The sequence below is a fragment of the Capricornis sumatraensis genome, chromosome 19 (assembly GCF_032405125.1).
Source record: "Capricornis sumatraensis isolate serow.1 chromosome 19, serow.2, whole genome shotgun sequence".
In the NCBI taxonomy this organism is placed as follows: Eukaryota; Metazoa; Chordata; class Mammalia; order Artiodactyla; family Bovidae; genus Capricornis; species Capricornis sumatraensis.
Window position 1 is genome coordinate 52,636,960 of NC_091087.1, and position 13,426 is coordinate 52,650,385.

The window sequence follows — 13,426 nt, forward strand, 5'->3', positions numbered from 1 at the left end:
GAGCAGAGCAAGTCACACACTGTAGGCTTCATGACCACATCACATTGCATCTTTTTTTTTTTTTTTTAAATATGGAACACTTCATGAATGTGTGTGTCATCATCGCATGGGGGCCATGCAAATCTTGTCTGTATCATTTCAATTTTAGTATATGTACTGCCAAAGCGAGCACTCACATTACATCTTAATAGGACTGGCTCAGATGCCACCATGAAACTGATGAACATTTTTAGTGGGTATATAACACTGAAAAGATTATTTTTTAATGTTTTTCTTAGATAATCATTTTATTCATGCTTTGCAATTACCTTATTCATTTACTTGTTTTTGTTTCCTAACAGTTTCCCACCTACCAAGAATGTAAGTTCCATGAGAATAGGGACCTTACCCCTTTTGTTCAGTGCTGTATTCCAAGCACTTAAAACCATGCCGTGCACATAATGACTGCTCAGTAAATATTGTCAAAAGAACGAGTGATTATCTTTATAGATTCATCAGTAAATAATGATTAGCCAAGAGAAAATATCGCCAGGGCATATGCTCTGTATACTCTAATGACTGTCAGTGCTGTTCATGATAAAAAGCTACACCTTATCCTTTTCACTTATCAAAATATTTGTTTGTTTCTTTTGTCAGTCATCTTTCGATGATGAGAAAAACAGGGTATTTCAAAGAATACTGTCTGTCAGGGAAGCAGGGTACTATTCAGATCTAGAAATAGGAAAATGATAAAAGCCAAAATAGCAATACCTATAGTATTTTATATTTTGGGAAAGAGTTATGTACTGTTTTAGAAGAAGAAATTATCAATAGACAGATGCCTGTTATCAATAGACAAATGCAGAGGTTGTGAAGTTTTATAAATTCTTATTCTGATTTGTGTCAAGGAATAGGCAAGAATGGACATGTCTTTCTAAAACAATGCTTTTAAATGGCTGGGTGCCTAGATTGCCTATTGAGTATAGGCCTTCATACTAAAGATTGGAAGAGTTATTACTTTCTGTCTTTAAAAAAAATTTGTTGAATGAAAAATGGAAAGATCAGAAAAAATAAACTCTGGTTAGGATCTGATGTGGGGCTCTGTTCCCAACTCTGTTGCTACCTCCCTTTGTGATCTTGGGTGGTCTCTTTTTTTGAACCCCAATTTCCTTGTTTATAAAATGAGAAGACCAGGCTTAATAATTCTTTAAAGATTCTCAGCTCTAAAAAACTTAATGATTCCATCAGGCTCCCCATGAACAGCAATGCATTTCTTCCAAAAGAGGGTGCTGTGGTTTTTCTGAGTGCTCTAGCATTTTCTTGAGAGGAACTGAAAAGAGGTGCAATCTCAGCTTAATTTCCTGTCTTTAGACTTTCCGCTTTTGAGAAATACTGATTCCTTAAATTTATTTTGGAGAAGGAAATGGCAATCCACTCCAGTACTCTTGCCTGGAAAATTCCATGGATGGAGGAGCATGGTAAGCTACAGTTCATGGGATTGCAGAGTCCGACACGACTGGGCAACTTCACTGAACTCACTAAATTTATTTAGTTGTTTAGTTGAGGTGACATAAACTAATTCTTGATGTTATTGATACTTTTAAAAGCTTTTTTTAATATGTTGATTTAGAAGATCTGGCAAATAAAATTTCTAAGAAGAAATAAAAGATACACAGTCTTAACACTCAGTATTAACATTTTGGTGTATTTCTGAGGGTTTTTTTTTAATCATTCAATTTTTCCCATATCTATATCTAGAGAGAATGGGAGAGGGAGTAGAGATTTTGTTTTTGGCTTTTCCCATCTGGTGAGACTTTCTATAGAATTTGTTTTGGGAAATATTGTTTATATAGCCACATTCTTATTCAATATTTAGGTTGTTTCATATTTTAATATTAAAAATAGTGTTGTGAAGAATATCTTGGATGTGAATCTGTGACATAATATGTTCAGATTTCTGAATCAAAAGCTATAAACATTTTAAGGTTCTTGATACATTTGTCAAACTGCTTTCCTGAAATAAAGCCATTTTGATCAAATCATATATGGAATCATGCAATGTGTGACTTCTTATCTCAGGCTTCTTTCTCTTTTTTTTAAATTCAAGTATAATTGACATATAACACCATAGTTTCAGGTGTACAATGAAATGATTGGGTAATTGTATACACTGTGAAATGATCACCACAATTGGCTTCTTTTAATTAGCATGTTTTCAAGGTTTATCCATGTTGTAGCATGTATCAGTTCATTTCTTTTTATCATCAAATAATATACCATTGTATAGATATACCACATTTTGTTTATGCATTTATCAATTTTATTATTTTCACTTTGAGGTTATTATGAATAACAATGTGTATGAATATTTGTGTACAGACTTTTGTGTGGATATGTATTTTTGTTTCTCTTGGCTGTATATCTAGAAATTGAATTGCCAAGTCATATGGTAACTCTTTGTTTAATCATTTGAGGAACTATCAGACTGTTTTCCAGAGTGACCACACCATTTTACATTCCCACTAGTAAATATATAAGGGTTCTAATTTCTCCATATTCTCATTCACAGTTGTTACTGTCTTAGTCATCATAGCGGGTGTAAAGTGGTATCTTATTGTGGTTTTGATTTGCCCTGTTGGCTAATGATGTTGATCATCTGTTAATATGCTTATTTATTTGCTTATCTTCTTTGAAGAAATGGCTATTCAGATCTTTTGCCCATGTTTAAATTGGGTTAATTTTATTATTGAGTTGTAAGAATTTTTTATGTATATTTTGGATACTGAACTTTTATCAGATACAGAATTTGTAAAACTTTTCTCTCATTCTATGGTTCTTTTTACTTTCTTAATGTGTCCTTGGGACCACAAAAATTTTGAATGTTGATATGCCAGCAAATTTGGAAAACTCAGCAGTGGCCACAAGACTGGTAATGGTCAGTTTTCATTCCAATCCCAAAGAAAGGCAATGCCAAAGAATGCTCAAACTACCACACAATTGCACTCATCTCACACGCTAGTAAAGTAATGCTCAAAATTCTCCAAGCCAGGCTTCAGCAATACGTGAACCATGAATTTTCAGATGTTCAAGCTGGAAGCAGAGGAACCAGAGATCAAATTGCCAACATCCGTTGGATCATGGAAAAAGCAAGAGAGTTCCAGAAAAACATCTATTTCTGCTTTATTGACTCTGCCAAAGCCTTTGACTGTGTGGATCACAATCAACTGTGGAAAATTCTTCAAGAGATGGGAATACCAGACCACCTGACCTGCCTCCTGAGAAACCTATATGCAGGTCAGGAAGCAACAGTTAGAACTGGACATGGAACAACAGACTGGTTCCAAATAGGAAAAGGTGTACATCAAGGCTGCATATTGTCACCCTGCTTATTTAACTTCTATGAAGAGTACATCATGAGAAACACTGGGCTGGAAGAAGCACAAGCTGGAATCAAGATTGCTGGGAGAAATATCAATACCCTCAGATATGCAGATAACACCACCCTTATGACAGAAAGTGAAGAACTGAAAAGCCTCTTGATGCAAGTGGAAGAGGAGAGTGAGAAAGTAGGCTTAAAGCTCAACATTCAGAAAACTAAGATCATGGCATCCAGTCACATCACTTCATGGGAAATAGATGAGGAAACAGTGGAAACAGTGCCAGACTTTATTTTGGGGGGCACTAAAATCACTACAGATGATGATTGCAGCCATGAAATTAAAAGACACTTACTCCTTGGAAGGAAAGTTATGACCAACCTAGGTAGCATATTCAAAAGCAGAGACATGCCTTTGCCAACAGAGATCCGTCTAGTCAAGGCTATGGTTTTTCCCGTAGTCATGTATGGATGTGAGAGTTGGACTGTGAAGAAAACTGAGCGCTGAAGAATAGATGCTTTTGAACTATGGTGTTGGAGAAGACTCTTGAGAGTCCCTTAGACTGCAAGGAGATCCAACCAGTCTGTCCTAAATGAGATCAGTCCTGGGTGTTCATTGGAAGGACTGATGCTGAAGCTGAAACTCCAGTACTTTGGCCACCTCATGTGAAGAGTTGACTCATTGGAAAGGACTCTGATGCTGGGAGGGATTGGGGGCAGGAGGAGAAGGAGACGACCGAGGATGAGATGGCTGGATGGCATCACTGACTCAATGGACATGAGTTTGAGTGAACTCTGGGAAGTGGTGATGGACAAGGAGGCCTGGTGTGCTGCGATTCATGGGGTCACAAAGAGTCGGACAAAAGACTGAGCGACTGAACTGAACTGAACTGAATGTCTAATTTATCTAATATTTTTCTGTTGTTTTCATATCTTAAGAAACCATTGCCTAATCTAAGATCATAAAATTTGTGCCTTGTTTGCTACAGTTTTATAGTTTCAGCTCTTACATTTAGATCTTTGATCAATTTGAACTGATTTTTATATATGGCATAAAGTATGGACCTAACTTCGTTCTTTAGTTTATGGATCTCCAGTTGTCTGGCATAATTTGTTAAAAAAGCAATTCTTTCCCCAATTGAATTATCTTAGAACTCTTTTTAAAAACCAGTTGACCACACGTTCCCCCTGACCCTTGCCCTCCCTAAATCAATTGACCACAAAACTGAAGGTTTTAACAGACCTTCAGTTCTGTTTTATTGATCTTAATGTTTATTCTGAGGCTAGTACCATACAGTCTCGATTACTGTAGCTTTATAGTAGATTTTGAAATTGGCAAGTATAAGTCCTCCAACTTTTTCTTTTTCAAGATTGTTTTGCCTGTTTTGAGTCCATGTGAATTTTTAGAATCAGCTTGTCAGTTTCTACAAAGAAGCCATCTGAAATTTTGATAGGGATTGCATTGAATCTAGATGTTTTTAGGTGTTTTAAAAATAAATGATGAGACTGACATTTTTATATGTTTGTTAACAGTTATTTGAATTCATATCGTTTCTGTAAGTTCATATGTTTATGGTTTTTTCTACTGGGTTTATTAATATTTATTTACTTTGTATGCACTCTTTGTAAATTAACTTATTGGCCCTTATGATATTTATTGTAGATATTTTCTCGATTTGCCTTTTCATGTTGCTTAGGGCTTCCCTGGTGGCTCAGATAGTAAAGAATCCACCTGCAATGCAGGAGACCTGTGTTCAAACCCTGGGTCAGGAAGATCCCCTGGAGAAGGGAATGGCTACCCACTCAAGTCGTCTTGCCCAGAAGAGCCTGGTGGGCTACAGTCCATAGGTTGCAAAGAGCTGGACATGACTGAGCAACTAACATGTCACTTTTTTTTCATGAACTTTGGTATATAGAAATTTTGAGTTTTTAAGAAATCAGGTCATTTTTTTTCCTTTTTTTTTTTTAATTTAGAAAATCTTGCTTCTTCCTGAATTCATTCTTAGTAAAGCAGGTGAACCTTGGCTACCTTGATCCAGAAAGTCAGGTTAGTTAAACAATTTAAAGTTAGATTATTACATTTTTAAACTCACTTATTCTTAAAATATATATGTTTTGTTAGTATTAAAAAATTTTTTTAAATAACTTATAATACATCAATCTATCTTAATCCCTTGGTTTTTTTGTGTCATTTTTGTAAGTAAGCCAGCAAGAAAAACACCAGTTCAGTATACTAACACATATATATGGAATTTAGAAAGATGGTAACAATAACCCTACATGTGAGACAGCAAAAGAGACTCAGATGTACAGAACAGACTTTTTGACTCTGTGGGAGAGGGAGAGGGCCGGATGATTTGGGAGAATGGCATTGAAACATGTATAATATCATATAAGAAACGAATTGCCAGTCTAGGTTCAATGCAGGATACAGGATGCTTGGGGCTGGTGCACTGGGGTAACACAGATGGATGGTATGGGGAGGGAGGTAGGAGGGGGGTTCAGGAGTGGGAACTTATGTACACCCATGACAGATTCATGTTGATGTATGGCAAAACCAATACAGTATTGTAAAGTTAAAAAAAAATTAATAAAAAAAAATCATAAAAAGCAAAAAAAAAGGAAAAAAGAAACTTACCAGTTTAATGCAATTACTGTATCTTCCATGGATGAATATGTCTCTTTCCTTGCCTGATCATCAATTGAGATAAAATAAAATTATATATAAAATATTGAAAAAAAACTCACTTATTCTTAAAATATATGTAATAGACATGTTTTGTTAGTATTAAAAAAAAACAAATTTTAAAATAATTTATAATACATCAATCTATCTTGGGTTTTTTGTGTTATTTTTGTTTTCTCACAAACCTCACCAAAATATCTTGCTATTATATGTAATAGTTACTATGATAAAAGAGTATTCTATGCACATTCCTGTCATTGTGCATTCAGCACAACAGTGTAACTTCAAGTTCTTACATACAGCCTCCTTTAGGAAGAGTATATTCTTGATTCTCCTGTTTCTACTTTTAATTCTGAAAAAAGAGTTTAATTTGGCTTTCTTTTCCTATGTGCTCTGTTCTTACTTCTTTCCATGCATCAGAAACTGTAAAAAGAAGAGTAGTTATTCTTCTCTCTACCCTCCCCCACCCCACTGCAGCCTTTTCTTTCTCTCTCATTCTTTTTTCTCTATTTCTCTTGTTCTTTCCTTTTGCTTCTCATTCTAATTGGCCAGCTTTGAGCTACAGAGTTTCTTCTTTTTTGTGTGCTGAATTAACCCATTACCCCTTTCATCTTCATTCTTTTAAAAAAAATTAATTTTTAATTGACTTATAGTTGATTTATAATGTTTCAGGTATATAGCAAAGTGATTCATTTATATATATGTATATTCTTTTTCATATTATTTTCCATTATAGATTATTACAAGATACTGAATATCATTCCTTGTTCTGTATATTAGGTGCTTGTTGGTTGTGTATTTTATATATAGTAATGTGTATCTGTTAATCCCAAATTCCTAATTTATCCCTCACCCCTCTTTACCCTTTGGTAACCATAAGTTCGTTTTCTATGTCTGTAAGTCTGTTTCTATTTTGCAAGTTCATTTGTATCATATTTTAGATTCTACGTATAAGTGATATCATGTGGTACTTGTCTTTTTTTGTCTGACTTACTTCACTTAGTATGATAATTTCTAGGTCAATCATCTGTTGACCTTTCACCTTCATTCTGACTCACTTTCTAAAGTATATCATTCCCAGTTCTACCTTAACAACGAACATTGGTATTACTGACATTTTAGGCCAGATAATTCTTTGTTGTGAGGTTATGTTATTCATTGTAGGATGTTTATCAGGATCCCTGGCCTCTCCCCAGTTAAATGCTAGTAGCATTCCCTCCCCACCTTTCTCAGTTGTGAATACCAGTGTTTCTAGACATTGCCAGATATCATGGGGGCAAAACCATCCCTCAGTTAAGAATCCTGTAATTGACAAAGCAAACCAACTATTCTAGTTCCAAAATGCAAATGCCTATCTCAACTGTATTTTCTTCACTACCTTTTCTTACCTATTCCCCAACTAGAACCAAATAAAATTCTTCCTTTCTACCCATTAGATCTATAACTTGATGCTCTATCAGAAGCATCCCTTATATTAGCCATAGCATACATTTTGGCATTATGTACTTGACCCATGAGCGATCATTTATTAATTGAATGACCTTATATCTCTCTGATAACTTCATCTATAAAAGGAGGATAAATACCTACTCACTGGATTTTTTTTTAATTTAATTTTTTTTAGCACCAAAAGCATTTTGTATTGGGGTATAGCCAATTAAAAGTGTTTTGGTAGTTTGAGGTGAACAGTGAAGGGACTCAGCCATACATATACATGTATCCATTCTCCCCCAAATCCTCTCTGCCATCTAGGTTGGCGCATTAACATTGAGCAGAATTCCATGTGCTATACAGTCAGTTTTTGCTTGTTGTCCATTTTAAATATAGCAGTATGTATATAACCTTTGCAAAGTCCTTAACTATCCTTTCCCCCCTGGCAACCATGAGTTTGCTTTCTAAGTCTGTGATTCTCTTTCTGTTTGTAAGTCAGTTCATTTGTGTCATTTCTCTTTTAGGTTGCACATTTAAGGGATGCCGTATATTTCTTCTCTGTCTGACTTACTTCACTTAGTATGACACTCTCTAGGTCCATCCATGTTGCTGCAAATGGTCTTATTTCATTCTTTTTAATGGCTGCCTACTGATTGGATTTTAATGAGAATTAAATAAAAGAATGGGTTTCCCTGGTGGCTCAGTGGTAAAGAATCAGCCTGCAATGCAGGAGACATAGTTTTGATCCCTGGGTCAGGAAGATCTTATGGAGAAGGAAATGGCAACACACTCCAGTATACTCCCCTGGGAAATCTCATGGACAGAGAAGCCTGGCGGGCTACAATCCATGGGGGTCACAAAAGAGTCGGGCGCTAATTAATGACTAAACAGCAACAAAAATAAAACAATGCTTTTTAATTGTTGACCGCATTGTAAATGCTTAATTAAGAGTAGATGTTGTATTACCATCATCACTACTCCATTGCTCACATCCTCTATTGAGCTGCCTTCGAGATGGCACATAGGCATATCTCAAAAATTGTCCCTGATTCTTCTATGCTATTCTTTCAAGCTAAAACTAGTCTCACCCTCCTTGGAATTCCTTGGAAAAGTATTTTCTCTTTTTCTTGTAGCACTTGGCACTCTTTACCTTACGTTATAGTTATTAATGTACATGTCTTTTCTTACACTTGTCGTTCTACTCCTTACAGTTCTCAATGTGTCTTTCACCCTCATAGTCCATCCAACACATTCTCACATAGTACAGTAGTATTAAATATTTTGAATAAGTAAATAAACTTAGAAACTGAACTGGTGAACAAGCTCAGAGTATTACTGAATTCAAGCTCTATTGCTTGCCACACAAAACAGGCCAATAAATCAAGAGATGAGGTGTTGGGGCCAGGAATGGCAACTTTATTGGGAAATCCAGCAGACTGAGAAGATAGTAGACTGGTGTCCCCAAAACCATTTTTTCCAAGTTTGAATGCTAGTTCTTTTATAGAACAGAGAGAAGGGTAAAGAAGTAAAGCAAAAAAAAAAAAAGACCCGAAAACAGTTCAGTTCAGTTCAGTTCAGTTCAGTTGCTCAGTCGTGTCTAACTCTGCAACCCCATGAACCACAGCACACCAGGCCTCCCTGTCCATCACCAACTCCCAGAGTTTACCCAAACCCATGTCCATTGAGTCAGTGATGCCATCCAACCATCTCATCCTCGGTCGTCCCCTTCTCCTCCTGCCCTCAGTCTTTCACAGCATCAGGGTCTCTTCAAATAAGTCAGCTCTTTGCATCAGGTGGCCAAAGTATTGGAGTTTCAGCTTCAACATCAGTCTTTCCAATGAACACCCAGGACTGATCTCCTTTAGGATGGACTGGTTGGATCTCCTTGCAGTCCAAGGGACTCTCAAGAGTCTTCTCCAACACCACAGTTCAAAAGCATCAATTCTTCGGCACTCAGCTTTCTTAATAGTTCAACTCTCACATCCATACATGACTACTGGAAAAACCATAGCCTTGACTAAACAGACCTTTGTTGGCAAAGTAATGTCTCTGCTTTTTAATATGCTGTCTATGTTGGTCATAACTTTCCTTCCAAGGAGTAAGCATCTTTTAATTTCATTACTGCAGTCACCATCTGCAGTGATTTTGGAGCCCAGAAAAATAAAGTCTGGCACTGTTTCCACTGTTTCCCCATCTATTTGCCATGAAGTGATGGGACCGGATGCCATGATCTTCGTTTTCTGAATGTTCAGCTTTAAGCCAACTTTTTCACTCTCCTCTTTCACTTTCATCAAGAGGCTCTTTAGTTCTGCTTCACTTTCTGACATAAGGGTGGTATCATCTGCGTAACTAAGTTCTTGCAAATATTTCCTGGTTTTAGCCAGACTTTAGAGGGGATGTGCTATTTTTTTCTTTCTTGCAGCCATTCACAGGTGGGCCTGGCCAGGATGTTTCCTGTGAACTTAAACAAAGATTTTAGTTTAACATAGGCATGCGAGGCAGGGTTCCCAGAAATAGACTATTATATATACTTTAAGCTACAGGCAACATCCCTTTAGGGATGGCAGCAAAAGCAATAGAATATAGAGGTTAATGTAGAAGAAACAAATAGAATAAGGATTTAGATTTGTTCTTCCCTATTACAAGGGTAGCTTATTCTAACACCAGCAGAATAGTAACTTGGGAGATAGGATGACAGACTAGTTAAGAGCACAGAGCATAGTTAATGGGGTTTGGATCTACCACTTATTATCTGTGTGCAGCCAACTCTTATCATATACTGGACTGTTCAATAAAATGGTTTTGTGATCAGCAAATAAAACTTTAGTAGGAAAAAAAATAAAAATAATTTAGAGATGTAAATCACATTCTTTGGTGCCATACAATCAAGATGTATCCCTTTGTTTTAGTTGTACTGTCCCCCTGTTTAATTAACCACTAGGAAACAGGTATGAAATTGGAACTTCATTATTTTGGAATATTTACATTTTCTTTAAGAATTTGTGAAGTTCTAAGACTTCAGACTTTTCTAAGCCCCTTTGTAAATTAACAGCAAGTTAAGGATAGAGTGAGATGGACCTATAGTGACATTTTTTCTACAAAGTGACATAAAACATACATGAAAGCTAGGGCCTACGTTTCAAAGTGTTTAGACTCTGGGTGTAAACAGATTCTAACATTTGAAAGTGTTTTCTACATTTGAAAAGTGTTTTATGGCCACTCAGAAGATAGTTTGGACCCTACCTGAATGATTTGGCTCAGCTACTATTTCCTCTGTGATCATGATATTTGAATGGAGTCCACATCTAACAGCACCCTACATGTTAGACACAGCTTCATGTATTTTCTAGAGACAGGCTGGTACTATGAATTTTATAATATCACAGTGAATTTGTTGCAGGAAGGGGGACCCCTTCCAGGGCCTGAAACTGGGCTCTTGTCTAACACTCGGAAATGAATTGTCCGAGGAGACACATGTGCTGACCAAGCAAGAGATTTTATTGGGAAAGGGCACCCAGGTGGAGAGCAGTAGGGTAAGGGAACCCAGGAGAACTGCTCTGCCGCGTGGCTTGCAGTCTCGGGTTTTATGGTGATGGGATTAGTTTCCGGGTGGTCTTTGGCCAATCATTCTAATTCAGGGTCTTTCCTGGTGGTGCACGCATTGCTCAGCCAAGATGGATGCTGGTGAGAGGGATTCTGGGAAGTGGACAGACACGCGGTGTCTCCTTTCCACCTTTCCCAAACTCTTCCGGTTGGTGGTGGCTTATTAGTTCGTATTCCATATCAGGATCTCCTGTCATAAAACAACTCATGCAAATGGTTACTATGGTGCCTGGCCAGGGTGGGCGGTTTCAATCAGTGTGCTTCCCCTAACAAATTTACCTGTGAATTTCTGTATGCTTACTTGCTTATATCAAAATGTATCTCCTTTTGTCTATTGCCTGGAGAGTAGAGGTATCAGTTTCTAGAAACACTGCAGAAAAACTTTCCTAAGTGGTGGCTTTCCACATGGACCCTGTTATTACTTTTTTCCACTAGGCAGGAAGTGAGTAGAACAAAGATTCTTAGATTTAGAAAATCTTACAAGTCTACTTGTCTGAGTTCCCCTTGCCTCTGTCTTCATGTGACTGCCTTATCTGTCTCCTGGCTTCTTTCCTTCTGTGTCTTGCAAGGTTATTGGATGCAGGACTCACCTGGATAGTTCAGAATGATGTCATCTCAGAGATCCTTAACTTGATTACACTTGAAAATTTTTCCCAAATAAGATCTCATTCACTGATTAAGGCCATGGATATGTCTTTCTGAGGCACACTGTTCAGTACTGCACTCCCAGTCTCGCTCCACATTCTGCCAGGTTAATTTACAGCATGCTAACAAATTGTGAAACATTGATAAGTATTTGGTGATAAGTATTTTGATATGCTGATGTGTTAAAAAGCAAGAGTGTTCCAGAAAAACATCTACTTGTACTTTATTGACTACGCCAAAGCCTTTGACTATGTGGCTTACAAAAAACTGTGGAAAATTCTTATAAAGAGATGGGAATACCAGACCACCTGACCTGCCTCCTAAGAAATCTGTATGCAGGTCAAGAAGCAACAGTTAGAACTAGACATGGAACAACAGACTTGTTCCAGATCGGGAAAGGAGTACGTCAAGGCTGTATATTGTCACTCTGCTTATTTAACTTATATGCAGAGTATATCATGCGAAATGCCGGACTGGATAAAGCACAAGCTGAAATCAAGTTTTGCCAGGAGAAATATCAATAACCTCAGATGTGCATATGACACCACCCTTATGGCAGAAATCAAAGAACTAAGAGCCTCTTAATGAAAGTGAAAGAGGAGAGTGGAAAAGTTGGCTTAAAATTCAACATTCAGAAAATTGAGATCGTGGGCTCCAGTCCCATCACTTCATGGCAAATAGATGGGGAAATAATGAAAACAGAGACATTATTTGGTAGAGGGCTCCAAAACCACTGCAGGTGGTGACTGCAGCCATGAAATTAAAAGACGCTTACTCCTTAGAAGAAAAGCTATGACCAACCTAGACAGCATATTAAAAAGCAGAGACATTACTTTGCCAACAAAGGTTAGTCTAGTCAAAGCTATGGTTTTTCCAGTAGTCATGTATGGACGTGAGAGTTGGACTATAAAGAAAGCTGAGTGCTGAAGAATTAATGCTTTTGAACTGTGGTGTTAGAGAAGACTCTTGAGAGTTCCTTGGACTGCAAGGGGATCAAACCAGTCAATCCTAAAGGAAATCAGTCCTGAATTTTTATTGCAAGGACTAATGCTGAAGCTGAAACTCCAATACCTTGGCCACCCGATGTGAAGAACTGACTCTTTGGAAAAGACCCTTATGCGGGGAAAGATTGAAGGCAGGAGGAGAAGAGGATGACAGAGGATGAGATGGTTGGATGGCATCACCAACTCAATGGACATGAGTTTGAGCAAGTTCTGGGAGTTGGTGATGGAAAGGGAAGCCTGGCGTGCTATAGACCATGGGGTCGCACAGAGTCGTACATGGCTGAGTACTGAACTGAACTGTATTAAATGCTAAGACAGAGAAGGAACACCTAGATCAGTAGTGAAAAAGTGATATCTAAAGTGAAAACAAAAGATCAAAAGGAAGGAGAGAGGAAGGAGGTGGCTAGATTAGTGTTCCAGGCAGAAAGGAGCATCCATACTCACTTCCTGTTTTAGAGCCACACCTCCTACAGGAGAAATAAAAAATGGCACCTGATAATTCCCTCTTGTTGCTCCATAGCAAGTAGGGGCAGGTGTGAGCCTGGGGTGAACAGAATGAGTCACTCATCCAACTATAGCATTTCAGGGAATGCCAGAAAACTTCAGTAACTAAGGACTATTTTAGTGCAGTATTTTAAGAATTAAAATTAATGTAAAAAAATCTTTGAAGAAAATAACAAAAATTTAAAGAAGGAAGGATCA

The 13,426-nt window shown here is 37.3% G+C and overlaps 1 protein-coding gene and 1 non-coding gene across 2 annotated transcripts in view; one reads left to right on the plus strand and one right to left on the minus strand.

The window, feature by feature from the left end:
- The window catches only part of PRORP (protein only RNase P catalytic subunit), a 135,450-nt gene that overhangs the window by 79,205 nt on the left and 42,819 nt on the right, over positions 1-13,426 (plus strand). The window lies entirely within an intron of this gene.
- On the minus strand, positions 66-172 carry LOC138095656 (U6 spliceosomal RNA). Its single transcript, XR_011146400.1, has one exon. It is a non-coding gene; the product is annotated as a U6 spliceosomal RNA (small nuclear RNA).